Raw genomic sequence first — 11,047 nt, 5'->3', positions numbered from 1 at the left:
TTACCTTGCCTCTAGACAGAATTAGATCTAAAACACCACCAAAACATTCAAATCAGTTGTGAATTATAAAAAAAGATGGGTCCAAAATTTTAAAAAGAAGTCGAAATGGTTATTGTTGTTTTTCAACATACGATAAGTTAAACTTTTTTCATAAATTTCAATATTTCAATATTTTTGAAATGTTAATATTGCTAATAATTCTAAATATTGTTTTCAAAAAGATCGGAAAATTTCATAAATGTTTAATATTTCAACATTGAAAGTCAGTTTCTTTTTCTTTTATCGACTGTATCTCAGCAACCAGTGGTCCAATCATCCAATCAATGTTGTAGGAAATTTTCGAAAAATATGTTACTTGATCCACCTTTAGGTGGTTGGTGCCTTTCTCTTATTTATAGAGTAATTCCAACCCCCCTAAATTGTCCACATTGTTCATGGATCTCCGCTAACGTGATCTCAGCACCTAAGAGGTCCTAAAAAAAATAAGTGATGAGTAAAAAAAAATGATACGATATGATGTATATGCCATTTTGGTGATTTTGTTGTAGACACGATTTTTTTTTGTTTTATTTTCAATTTAAAATGACTAATTTAAGGTCTGCTCTGCAGAAACTGTTAAATTGTGCAATAAAAATGTTGTCCCTACAAAATTTCTTGTTTTTTTTCCTATTCTCTACGATTTTAAGCCACAAACATCATTTGGCCGAAAAAAAAAGCAATAAAAAAAACACTACTTTTCCTTCCCAATGATGTATGTATACATTGCTCGATCAAAGCAGGCTATATTTTTTGTGCAAGCTATTTTGACAGCTGAGTGGATCCCTTAAGGCATTGTCCACGTGGATAATTTTGGGGGGGGGGAGGGGGGTATTAGGGAGCGTTCTTTTATTACGTAACGCAGATGGGGGGAGGGGGGGTTCTGAGGCCGTGTTACGCTCCATACAAAATTTTTAAAATTTATATGGAAATTTTGATACAAGGGGGGAGAGGGGGTCAAAAAATCTTTTTTTTTTTTGCATTAGGTAATAAAAGAACGCTCTCTTAGTGATTGTATACGCTCCATAAACATATTTTCTGCATGAACAATTGTCCGCAAGGGAGTTGGGTGAGTCTAAAATTTTCAAAAAAATGTCTACGTGGATGTGGATAAGGTGTCAGCCAAAATTTACTCCACCCTCCTTTGTCACGATTTCCCTATGCTTTTAACACGCAATGTCACGCTTTTGCTTTTCATGCAAAAACCATCCTTTTTACAAATTGTGAAATTTATATGCAGCAGTTTTTAAAGCATAACTTTTGATGTACTTAACGAAATCTTAAAAATTTCAATAGGATCGAATGAGGCCAATACGGTCAAAATCGGCAAAGTTATTCCAGTGACATTAATTCGGTACACATGTCTACATACAGCCAAACACACAGACATTTGCTCAGCTGGTGATTCTGAGTCGATATGTATAAATGATGCTAGGTCTAGGAGGTCTAATTAAAAAGTTCATTTTTCGAGTGATTTTAAGGTTTAACAGTAAGGTGAGGAAGGCAAAAAAGGCAAAGGCTAATCATTAGGGTGACCAGAATATGGGACTTTTTCTCAAAACTTCGTTACACAAGCTGAATATTGTTCCTCGAGCTGTTATAGGATTCTGGGCCAAATATGAGCGAAATCGGTCCACATTCACTCATTGATACTCGAAGGTGAAGTTTGTAAAAAACAATAAAATATATGAAAACCCCAATTTTCTTACGTGCTCTGCACGGAAATTCACTTCCATCCAAATATTCCCAAAAATTAGATTCTCGTGTGAAGATTTAATTATTTACAACTTTGTAGAATATAACAAAGCTATAAAATTCGATCCTTAAAAGTTATTAGCGATCCAAAAAAGTAATTTGAATTTGAAAACGGTGCACTTAACCAAATAAATTGTAAATTTCTTCAAATTGCAAACTCGATTTAACAAAAAAATGAGGTCAATTTTGTTTTTTTTTTTACAAAAATCACAATTAAAAAAATCAAAACTCGTCGGCAAAAATTAAATGAAAAAAATATGCGGATTTTGGTATTTTTTTTTGTAAAACAATGTTTTTTTGTACATCTATTTTTTCTCAATAGTCCTTAAAAATACCTAAAACATTCCCGAAGGATGTAGATTTCAAGATTTTCTCAATCTAGAATTCGTCGGTCGATTCGGGGGTTTCCTTTAAATTATTAAATCGTTCATTGCTTTTATGTCAGGTTACTAACTCCACGCATAAGAGCAACATTCAGTTTTTAACGTCAAGAAATATGACCAAAATAAACCACTATTGTCAATTTTTTTATACTTTTTAAAACAAAAAAAACGTTTGATTAAGATTAAACTCTTTTGCATTCTCCGTTTTCATGTGGGTTAATGTAGATACAAAAAGTACATTAAATTTCCCTTAAAAATGACATGTTCCAAATATATAATAGTTGTGTACGGAATATGGCAAGGTTTTTAAAACTTTTTAAGTGTTTTTTCGATGAAAAATACGCTTTTTCGAAATTCTGAGTACGCCATTAAGCCAGGCGTCTAATTTTACATAAAAGTCTCTTTGACACCAAATTTTTATCTCATTACCGTTTCAGGCTGCAAATTATTGAAAAACACCTCTTTTTTCGCATGTTTAAAAATCTAAGGGGTCTTACTGCCCCTCCGTCACGAGATATCAAAAAACGGATCTCGGATTCGTGATCAGGGGCAAAAGTTACCCCTGAGGACAACGTTTCACGCAAATCTTCTCGTGCTCGTCTTTTATCACTAAAAAGAGGATGACATGAATTTTGATGATTTTTCTTCCGTAAATAAACAGAAAAAGGGAATTCCGATCTCTCTTACACCCCACAGAGGTGAAAACTGACTGCTTGGTCAGCATTCGTGTAAGCACAACTATCTTTTTTTATGATGCATTTTCTTAGGAGACGGTTCAAAATGAAGATTTCACTGGCAACTAGAAGACGTTCAGGTGAATCTCGGTAGGATTTTTTCTCTTTATGTTTACACAATTTTTGCCTTCTCTTTTCAGCAGACGCGAAAGCCGTGTTGCAGTATTTGACCGAGTTTGGCTCTTTCCCTGAAGGGAAAGCTCGATGGAGGTGAGAGAAGATGTTGTAAATTATGAACGGGTTTATTATGGATTATGAGCATCATTTCGTCGTTGTCGTGCAATCTAGTCGCACGTCGATTTTGGGCCCAATTGAGTTAAGATCGCTGCTCACAATTTCTGACCTTTTGACTTTTAAAGAACTCCAAAATTCGATTTCAATCCCGAGATATTAGCATAGCATAGCATTGGTGTCTACCCGTAGCTGCTACTTTGTTATTGACCAGGACCCCCAAACATTGCTCCGTGGACCACAGATGAAAAGTAGGAACCAATCATCACCCCTTCGCAATTTTCAAAGGTCCCTATCGTGCTGATCAATACCGACGCCGGCCACGACCAGAGATAAGACACGGGGAAGTGGATGGGAATGTTAGCCGATACTTGAGTGATGGGACCGCTAAATCGGCTGCGTCTCCGACAAAGTATTACATGAGTTTTGAGGGGTTAGTAAGATGGGTATGAGGTCAGGATTCACTGTGGTAGGTGATGCAAACATAAGCAATTTGTTTATCGGTTGAAATTTTTAAAAATCTTAGGCAGCCGGCTGCGGAAAGATAGCTATCTAGGGATTTAAATATAGTATTAATTCAACCGCGATTCTCCAGAAATTCTCCGTCGGCGTGCCTTCCGATCAACGGTGATGTAGGAAGGGCTTCATCCATTAAAATTATGTTATATCATGAGCCTTAAAACATATTCGTCGACGTAATCCAGCAATACGACTTGCTTGTCTCAAAAAACAAAAATCGGATCGTTTCTGTCGAAAACTATATAAAGAGAACAAAAACTCATCGGCCAACGAACGCGCGAACTAAAAAAATGAAAAAGAAGAAGAAGAAAACCAATCACCCCATGTACACAAAAAGCGACACAAAAGAGACGAAAATAACACGAAAAAGCAGGACTGCGCGTCCACACAGGCACCGCACTACTGATAAATCGATTTCAATCCCGAAATATTCAATGGAAACAAAAAAAAATCCGTGCGCAGTCGTCTTGACACGCCCCATGCGTTTGACACACGTACATGCCCGACAACCGTAATTTTTTTTTAACTTTAACTCGAGACTCCGACAACCAAATTCTACTACATTTCGAAACGATCAAACAATGCGCAAAAAGTGTTTGTTTTTGTTTACAGTGCGTTTTTTGTTTATTCTAGGTCAAACATTAAAACACGTTTTTCTCGGAACGCCAAGAAGTGACGTGCGACAAGATGGCATGACAGCGTCGATTTCACTGTAAACTGGAGTTTTCGTTTCAGCAGTTTACTCAAGGGGCACGATTAATAACGATGGAGGTGATATCTTTATTAAAATGCACTCTTAACCTGAAAAATATTCAGGTGATGAGCACCATTGTTACGAATAGTAATACAATGTAAATAAGGTTTGTTTAAGTCTTATTGATAAGCTTTATCGACTTTATTTCCGTATTAAACAACAACTTCTTTAACAATTTCCGAATTCGGATCCTGAACCGTCTGTTCATCGTTAATCGTTTCCTCCTCACTGTTGATCTCGTAGCTGACTTCTTCCTCGAAATTCTCCTGCTTTGAGTCGTTCTTGTACAACCTTACATTCACGTTCTCTGCGCTGGTTGCTTCGTCACTTTCATCGACAAATCCACTCTTCAGGTTGTACCGGTTGTACCAATCGTTTTCGTCGTCGTCGCGATTCTTACGCGGGCAGTCGTCAACCCTTCCGGCGCATCGTTCAATCAGCGTGCGGGTAACCTTCATCTGCGCCACACTATCGTGCAGGAAATTCGCCAGACAGTTCTCCACACGGAACATGCTCACGTCGACGTCCAGCTTGATCGCATTGTTGATGGCCTCCAACTGAGGCTGGAGAATCTTTACTGTGTGGTTGAAATCCTCCCGATTCTGTCAATTGAATGAAAATGTTAGTGAGTTGGCTGGTTAAAACTCGAAAAATTTACCGTTTTCAAACAGGCCTTGGCCTCAAGGTAGTGTGAACTATCAGTGGCAAAGTTTGTATATCTAGCACATCCTGCGATGTTCATTACAAGTTGGTCATAGGTGATGTTCAAAAGATCAATACTTGATTTGACTGCTGCAACAACTGCGGTCCAGCGAGGTTGCTCCATTGTGGTGCACGCGAAAATACGTTCAGAAAGTGCACTGAATGGCATCATTACTTGGGGTGTAAACTGAGTGAAGCATGGGTCAGAGTCGGGGCCACGTTCCAGGACAATGTCAACCAGCTTGAGTGCTGTGCGGGACGCTGAATCCAGAAATTTTTCAGACACTTTTTTGGCTGAGGCTTCAATATTTTTTACGATACGACGATAGTATTGTTTAATATCAGCTACTCCGGTGCTGTTTTGATCCTGAAGAAATTTGAACAACTGAACGTACTCATGGTCAAACTCTTTCGCCAATTTGGAAAGCTTACGGCTAGTATCGAAAACAGCCAGTTGATGGATGGACGTACTAAAATTGGCTTTAATAAATTCTAGACCAGAAATGAAATTCGTGGTAGCAGAATCTCGAATCATAGCCGCAATTTGTCGTAGACCATCTCGGTTAAACTTTATCATATCTCTCGTCGAATTACGGGCAGTGTCAACTGTAATAAGCAGTTGCGCAGCCTGGCGAATGCCATCAACGGCATTTACTGCAAGGGCCTGAGCTTCCGTCACTATTATGGATATTTTCTCCACTCGATTCGATAGAACTCGCACCAGCTGCACCATATCCTTCTGACGACGGCAAGAGTCCTTAACAACCTTTTCAAGGCGTTCTATAATTGTTGCAATTTGATTGGCCTGATGAAGAATTCCTTTAGCGATTGTATGCACATCATATGCCACAGTACACCCCATGTGATCTCGGATTTCGTTGATGAAAGGCTCGAAGAACTCTGGTGAAAACTTTTTCAGATTTTTGTAGGGCTTTTCAAACAATTCGAGCAGCTCAGGAACTGGCACAGTCCTATCCGATGCCATGCGCTCGATTGTTTCCATGAAATTTTTCACCACTGTAAGGGCCTGAGTTCCAACACTCTTAATGCTTGTCACTATAGTCGGAAGTCTATCGGTTTGCCCTGCGAGATCTAAGGTGAACGCTTCGACAAAGCTAATTGAACCAAGAATCTGCATCTTAAGGGTTTGAATGTTTGCTGCCAGTGGGGAACTATCCACAACATCGAAGAAATTGCAGGAACCTGGTGCTGGTGGAGGAGGTGGAGCAGCTCTGCTAAGACCTGGATCAGGGAGTGCCTATCGAAGGTAATAATTAAATTATCAAAAAAAAACATAATTTCACAAAATTAGTTCGTACCTGTCCCTGCACCAAACAAGCCGCCGAAATAACCAACCAAAGCTTAAAGCTTGCCATCGTCCCTGTCTGCTGGAAGGTGTTCCACACCCAACAGTTAAAACTTCACTGGCAACACGCGCCAAATTTCCTACTATTTATTCCCAAAACATCCAAAATCATCGTGATTCTAACCTACTTTTGATAATCGTGCAGTTTGGATCGGAGCATCACTATTAGCAAAATTCCCGTTACGATCAAACGAATTAAGTGTGGAAGACGGTTCAGAGACAGATCTTGAACCTATAATATATCAGCTGTTTTGAGCAGCCATTACCATTCTAATTCCGCGGTTGACTATTTTCAAAGCAAAGAACTAGTTTCGCATGCGTCCAGTTTCGCCAGTCATGCCGGCTACCCTTATTTGCATACGAATGAGCTGTTATCGCTTGGGAATTTATGGGATATAGAAACTAAGATGCTGCGATCGTCCCATAGTTATTTTAACGAACATCGAACAACAGTTATTTTAGGTGGATCAGTTGGTCAGGGCCATTTTCACCAGAAAAAGAAATTAAATCTATTTTAAAATGTTGTGTGCTGCTTTCCATTTAATCGACTGACAAACTTGAAACCCCCTGCCCAACCATTTCCTTCTCGTGACTGTCTTCCCCAGAATCATTCCGGTCGCCCTTTTCTCCACTGCCAGGACCCTTTTGACCGTGATCGATTCCGTACCAGTCGGACTCATTGTGGTCGTCGCAAATCTCCTCCACAGGGCACTCGTCGATCTGCTTCATGCACGCTCGAAACGAAGCCCGCGTACTCCTCAGCTCTGCGACCAACTCGCTCAATCGCGTCTTCAGGCAATTCTCCAAACGAAACATACTCGCGTCAACGTCCAACTTGATCAGTCGATCGACCTGCTCGAACTGAGGTTTTAGGATGCCGACGATGCGATGCATGTCGCATAGATTCTGAGAAATGGAATTAGTTTAGTATATTTTTAATCAGGTCAAACAGTAGCTTACCGTTTTCAAACAAGCCTTTGTTCTAGCAAGAAATAATGCATCAATTGAAGGATTTAGACCACCGGTACACGATAGAGATCTTGCGACGGGTTGTGGTAGTGGCGGCGGAGGTGTTACACAACTTGCGAAACCTGCACATCGGGCGATACTTGCTGCCACCTCATTGGTGCTGGACTGAAGAAGGTTCACGCTAGCGTTGAACGCTTGAACGGTTTGGTTCCAGAACGACTTTTCCTGGTCAAGACATTCGGTAACGCTTGATGTGAACTTTGAGTATGTCACTACTAACGGATATTGATGCTCCGCCAGGCACTGGTCGGAAAATCGACCTTCTAGGAAAAAGTCGATAAACTCTAGCACTGTGCGTTGTGCAGTGTCAAGCAGTATTTCCGTTGTTTTGTTGATTGAAATTTCAGAGTTTACAACAGTCTTGTTATAGTATTGCTTGATTTGATCGATGTCTGAATGGTTCTGACCATGCAAATAGTGATACAAATGATTGTACGACTCTTCAATCTCGTGAGACAAATGGCCCAATACTCTGATGTTCTTGTAAACCGACAACTGTCCAATTGAAATACTGAGATTCGTCCTGATACTCTGCTGTCCTGCTACATACGCGTCAAGGGCAGAAATACTCGCGTTGAGAACCGTTGATCGCGTTGAGTTTATGATTCCATCTACGGCTTGCAATGTACTATTCACTAATAACGTCTCAGCTGCGAGAACGTTTGCAACTTGAATTCGATCAGCCAACTGCACAACAGATTGGGTAAATTGGTTTGCAATAATTTTGGTCAATTTGATAACACGATTCGAAATAACCATTGCCTGGCGTTGGACGTACTCTAATTTATCTTTGCCACTCTCGACGGCTTCGTCGATGCGGTGGATTGCCTGAGCGATGTACTCAATCTGGTGGTTTATGCTTTGAAAGATCGACTCAAACTCGCGTGATGGTGGACACCCAATCAGCACGTCGAGCTGACGAGCAAACATTGATGCATCACTTGCGAAAAACTTTTGCAACTTCTGATAAGGTTTCTCAAAGTTCTCGAATGTCTCACGAGTGGGAACGTTCCCAGTTGATACGATGTCAGCCACCGCTTCGACAAAATTAATCAACACGTTTGCTGCTTTCAACGGAAACATCTTCATCAGCTTGCCCAGCTCGACAATCGTCTGTGTATTTCCAGCTGAAAAACTGAAATCTCTGACATTCATTCTGTACGATGCCAAGATCGCCCTTAATTCGTTAATGTCCATTTTGACCGTAGTAGCGCCGAAAACACCATCATAAGACACCGAAACTGTTTCTTCCGAGGAGGTTCCACCAGCTGCGACCTAGGTTTAATGATGGTTCAACAAAGGTAATCATATATTGACTTCACATTACTTACCTGCCCAATAACTACAAGATATACCGTCAAGTAGATCGGCAACAACCTGAACGAGCCCATCTTTTCCAGTCCGTTTGAACGCTAACGCAAAACTGACTTTCTTTTGCAGCACGATGCATTTATTTATTCCAAAAATTGAGACAAATTTATTCACTTTCTATTTTCTATTTTTTAGGCTACCTCGTTCAATTTGCATTCAAAAAACCAGCTGGATCCAGATCAAAAGTACTCCCGTTTGGCTCAAATTTGGTATGGGAAATTTTTCAGCCAAAATTATTGGACCCGTTCCCCCCTATCTGAAAAAAGGGTGGTCCAAAGAATAGTTTGGAATTTTAGTGAAAATATCAAGATATTTCAAAAAGAAAAACATTGCTGATTGACAAAAATATCAATTTAAAACATTATTTGCTGACTTAAAGGGCTCTAAATATCTATGTACAGGATTCCAAGATATAGCTTTTGAAAAAAATATAGCGAAATTCGCTTCATTATTTGAACATAAATCATATAATAAACTCATGATCATAAACACGTCCTGAAAAAATAGAGAATTTATTTCGATATAATTGAAGCGAGGTATTTTTATATTGATAAATCTACCGAAATCCGTTTTTTTCGTGAATGAATTATATTTTGAAATCCTGTTGACAGATATTCACTATTTTTGGATATGTAACGTAAAAACATCCTGAAAAATCATAGAAAAATATTTTCAGCTCTGAGCTCTCTGGTCCCAAGACCTTTAAAATCTTAAATCTAGGGAGTCATTGGATTACCCAGGATATCTCAACACTTCAGTAAAGTAGTCTACCATACACGCAAAGTAAAAAGTATCCTTTTTTCAAGTTCACCCGTCGTCACCCTTTAAAAGGGTATCGAAAATGTACTGAATTTGACTTACCCTTTTAAAAGGGTGACGCCGGGTGAACTTTAAAAAAGGATAGAAAGTATCCTTTTTGAGGATTGAAAGTACCCTTTTGAGGGATATTTCTGACTTTGAGTGTACTCACTGAAGCTATGCGGCATGGTGTACTAAATTTGTTTACGGCAACACAGAATAAAAATCATGGTAATATTACATCTGGTAAGGGGTACATCTTTTATGTCAGAAAAAAGGTGTAATTTTAACTCTGGAAATGCGTAATTTTACCACTTTTCTGGTGTAATGTCACTTTTTCAGTCTAAATTGAGGTAAAATTACATCATAAAAGAGGTAATATTCAACCTTCCAAAATTACAGCTCTTTACTGTGAAAGGTGCCTTAGTGTAAAAGTGAGTGCCCAATGAATTATTTCCTTGTAGAGCTCATTCTTTTAGTTGATGTATACCCAACAGATTATTGCAAAATGTCGCAATCCTACACAGTAAAAAAGTGTAAATTTGGAAGGAGTAAGTTTGGAAGGTTGAATATTTCCTCTTTAATTTTGTAATTTTACCTCAATTTAGACTAAAAAAGTGGCCAGAAATTACACACTTTTCTGACATAAAAGATGTTTTACTATTGTTCTCCAGAAAATATGTGCACCACACCAGCTAACTGGCTTTGATTAGGAATTATTAGCAAGCAGGAAATTATTAATCTGCCATCGATAAAATTAAAGCACTGCCTAAGACAAGAAATAAGCTATTTTATTGTCTGTGACGATCCTGCGATTGATAATTTGGAAAACAAAAGTCACACGGTAAAAAAATGTGAAAATTTTGAAGGTTTAATATTACCACTTTAATGATGTAATTCTACCACAATTTAGAGTGTACGAATTCCTAGAAGTTATATTATCATCATTTTTATTACTGTAAAATACAATATATTTTGAAAAGTCGTTAAAAACTCATTTTTGAACAACTCTATTCCGGATAGAACCAGTAAAATGCTCAAACAAAATAATATGGGTATAATTATTTTGGCCGAGAAACTCCCATGACAAATTTAAGCCAAATCGGAAACCGCTGAATAAAATTCGATAAAACAAAAAAAAATACAAATATGGCTTCATTCAACATATTTATTGAGATTAGTTTAACATTTCCATCCTTAGCTATTTGCTTCCTCGCTGTCAACACTCACTTCCTTTCCTAACGATTCTTGACCATATTCTTCAGCTATGTCTAGTCCAGTCCTCAAAAACGGTGCTTGCAGCTCGTCATGTTTGGAACCAACCTCATGTTTATGACCGACCTCATGTTTGTGACCGACCTCATCCCGA

Source organism: Culex pipiens, chromosome 3 (assembly GCF_016801865.2).
Source record: "Culex pipiens pallens isolate TS chromosome 3, TS_CPP_V2, whole genome shotgun sequence".
NCBI lineage: Eukaryota > Metazoa > Arthropoda > Insecta > Diptera > Culicidae > Culex > Culex pipiens.
This window is presented reverse-complemented; position numbering follows the sequence as displayed.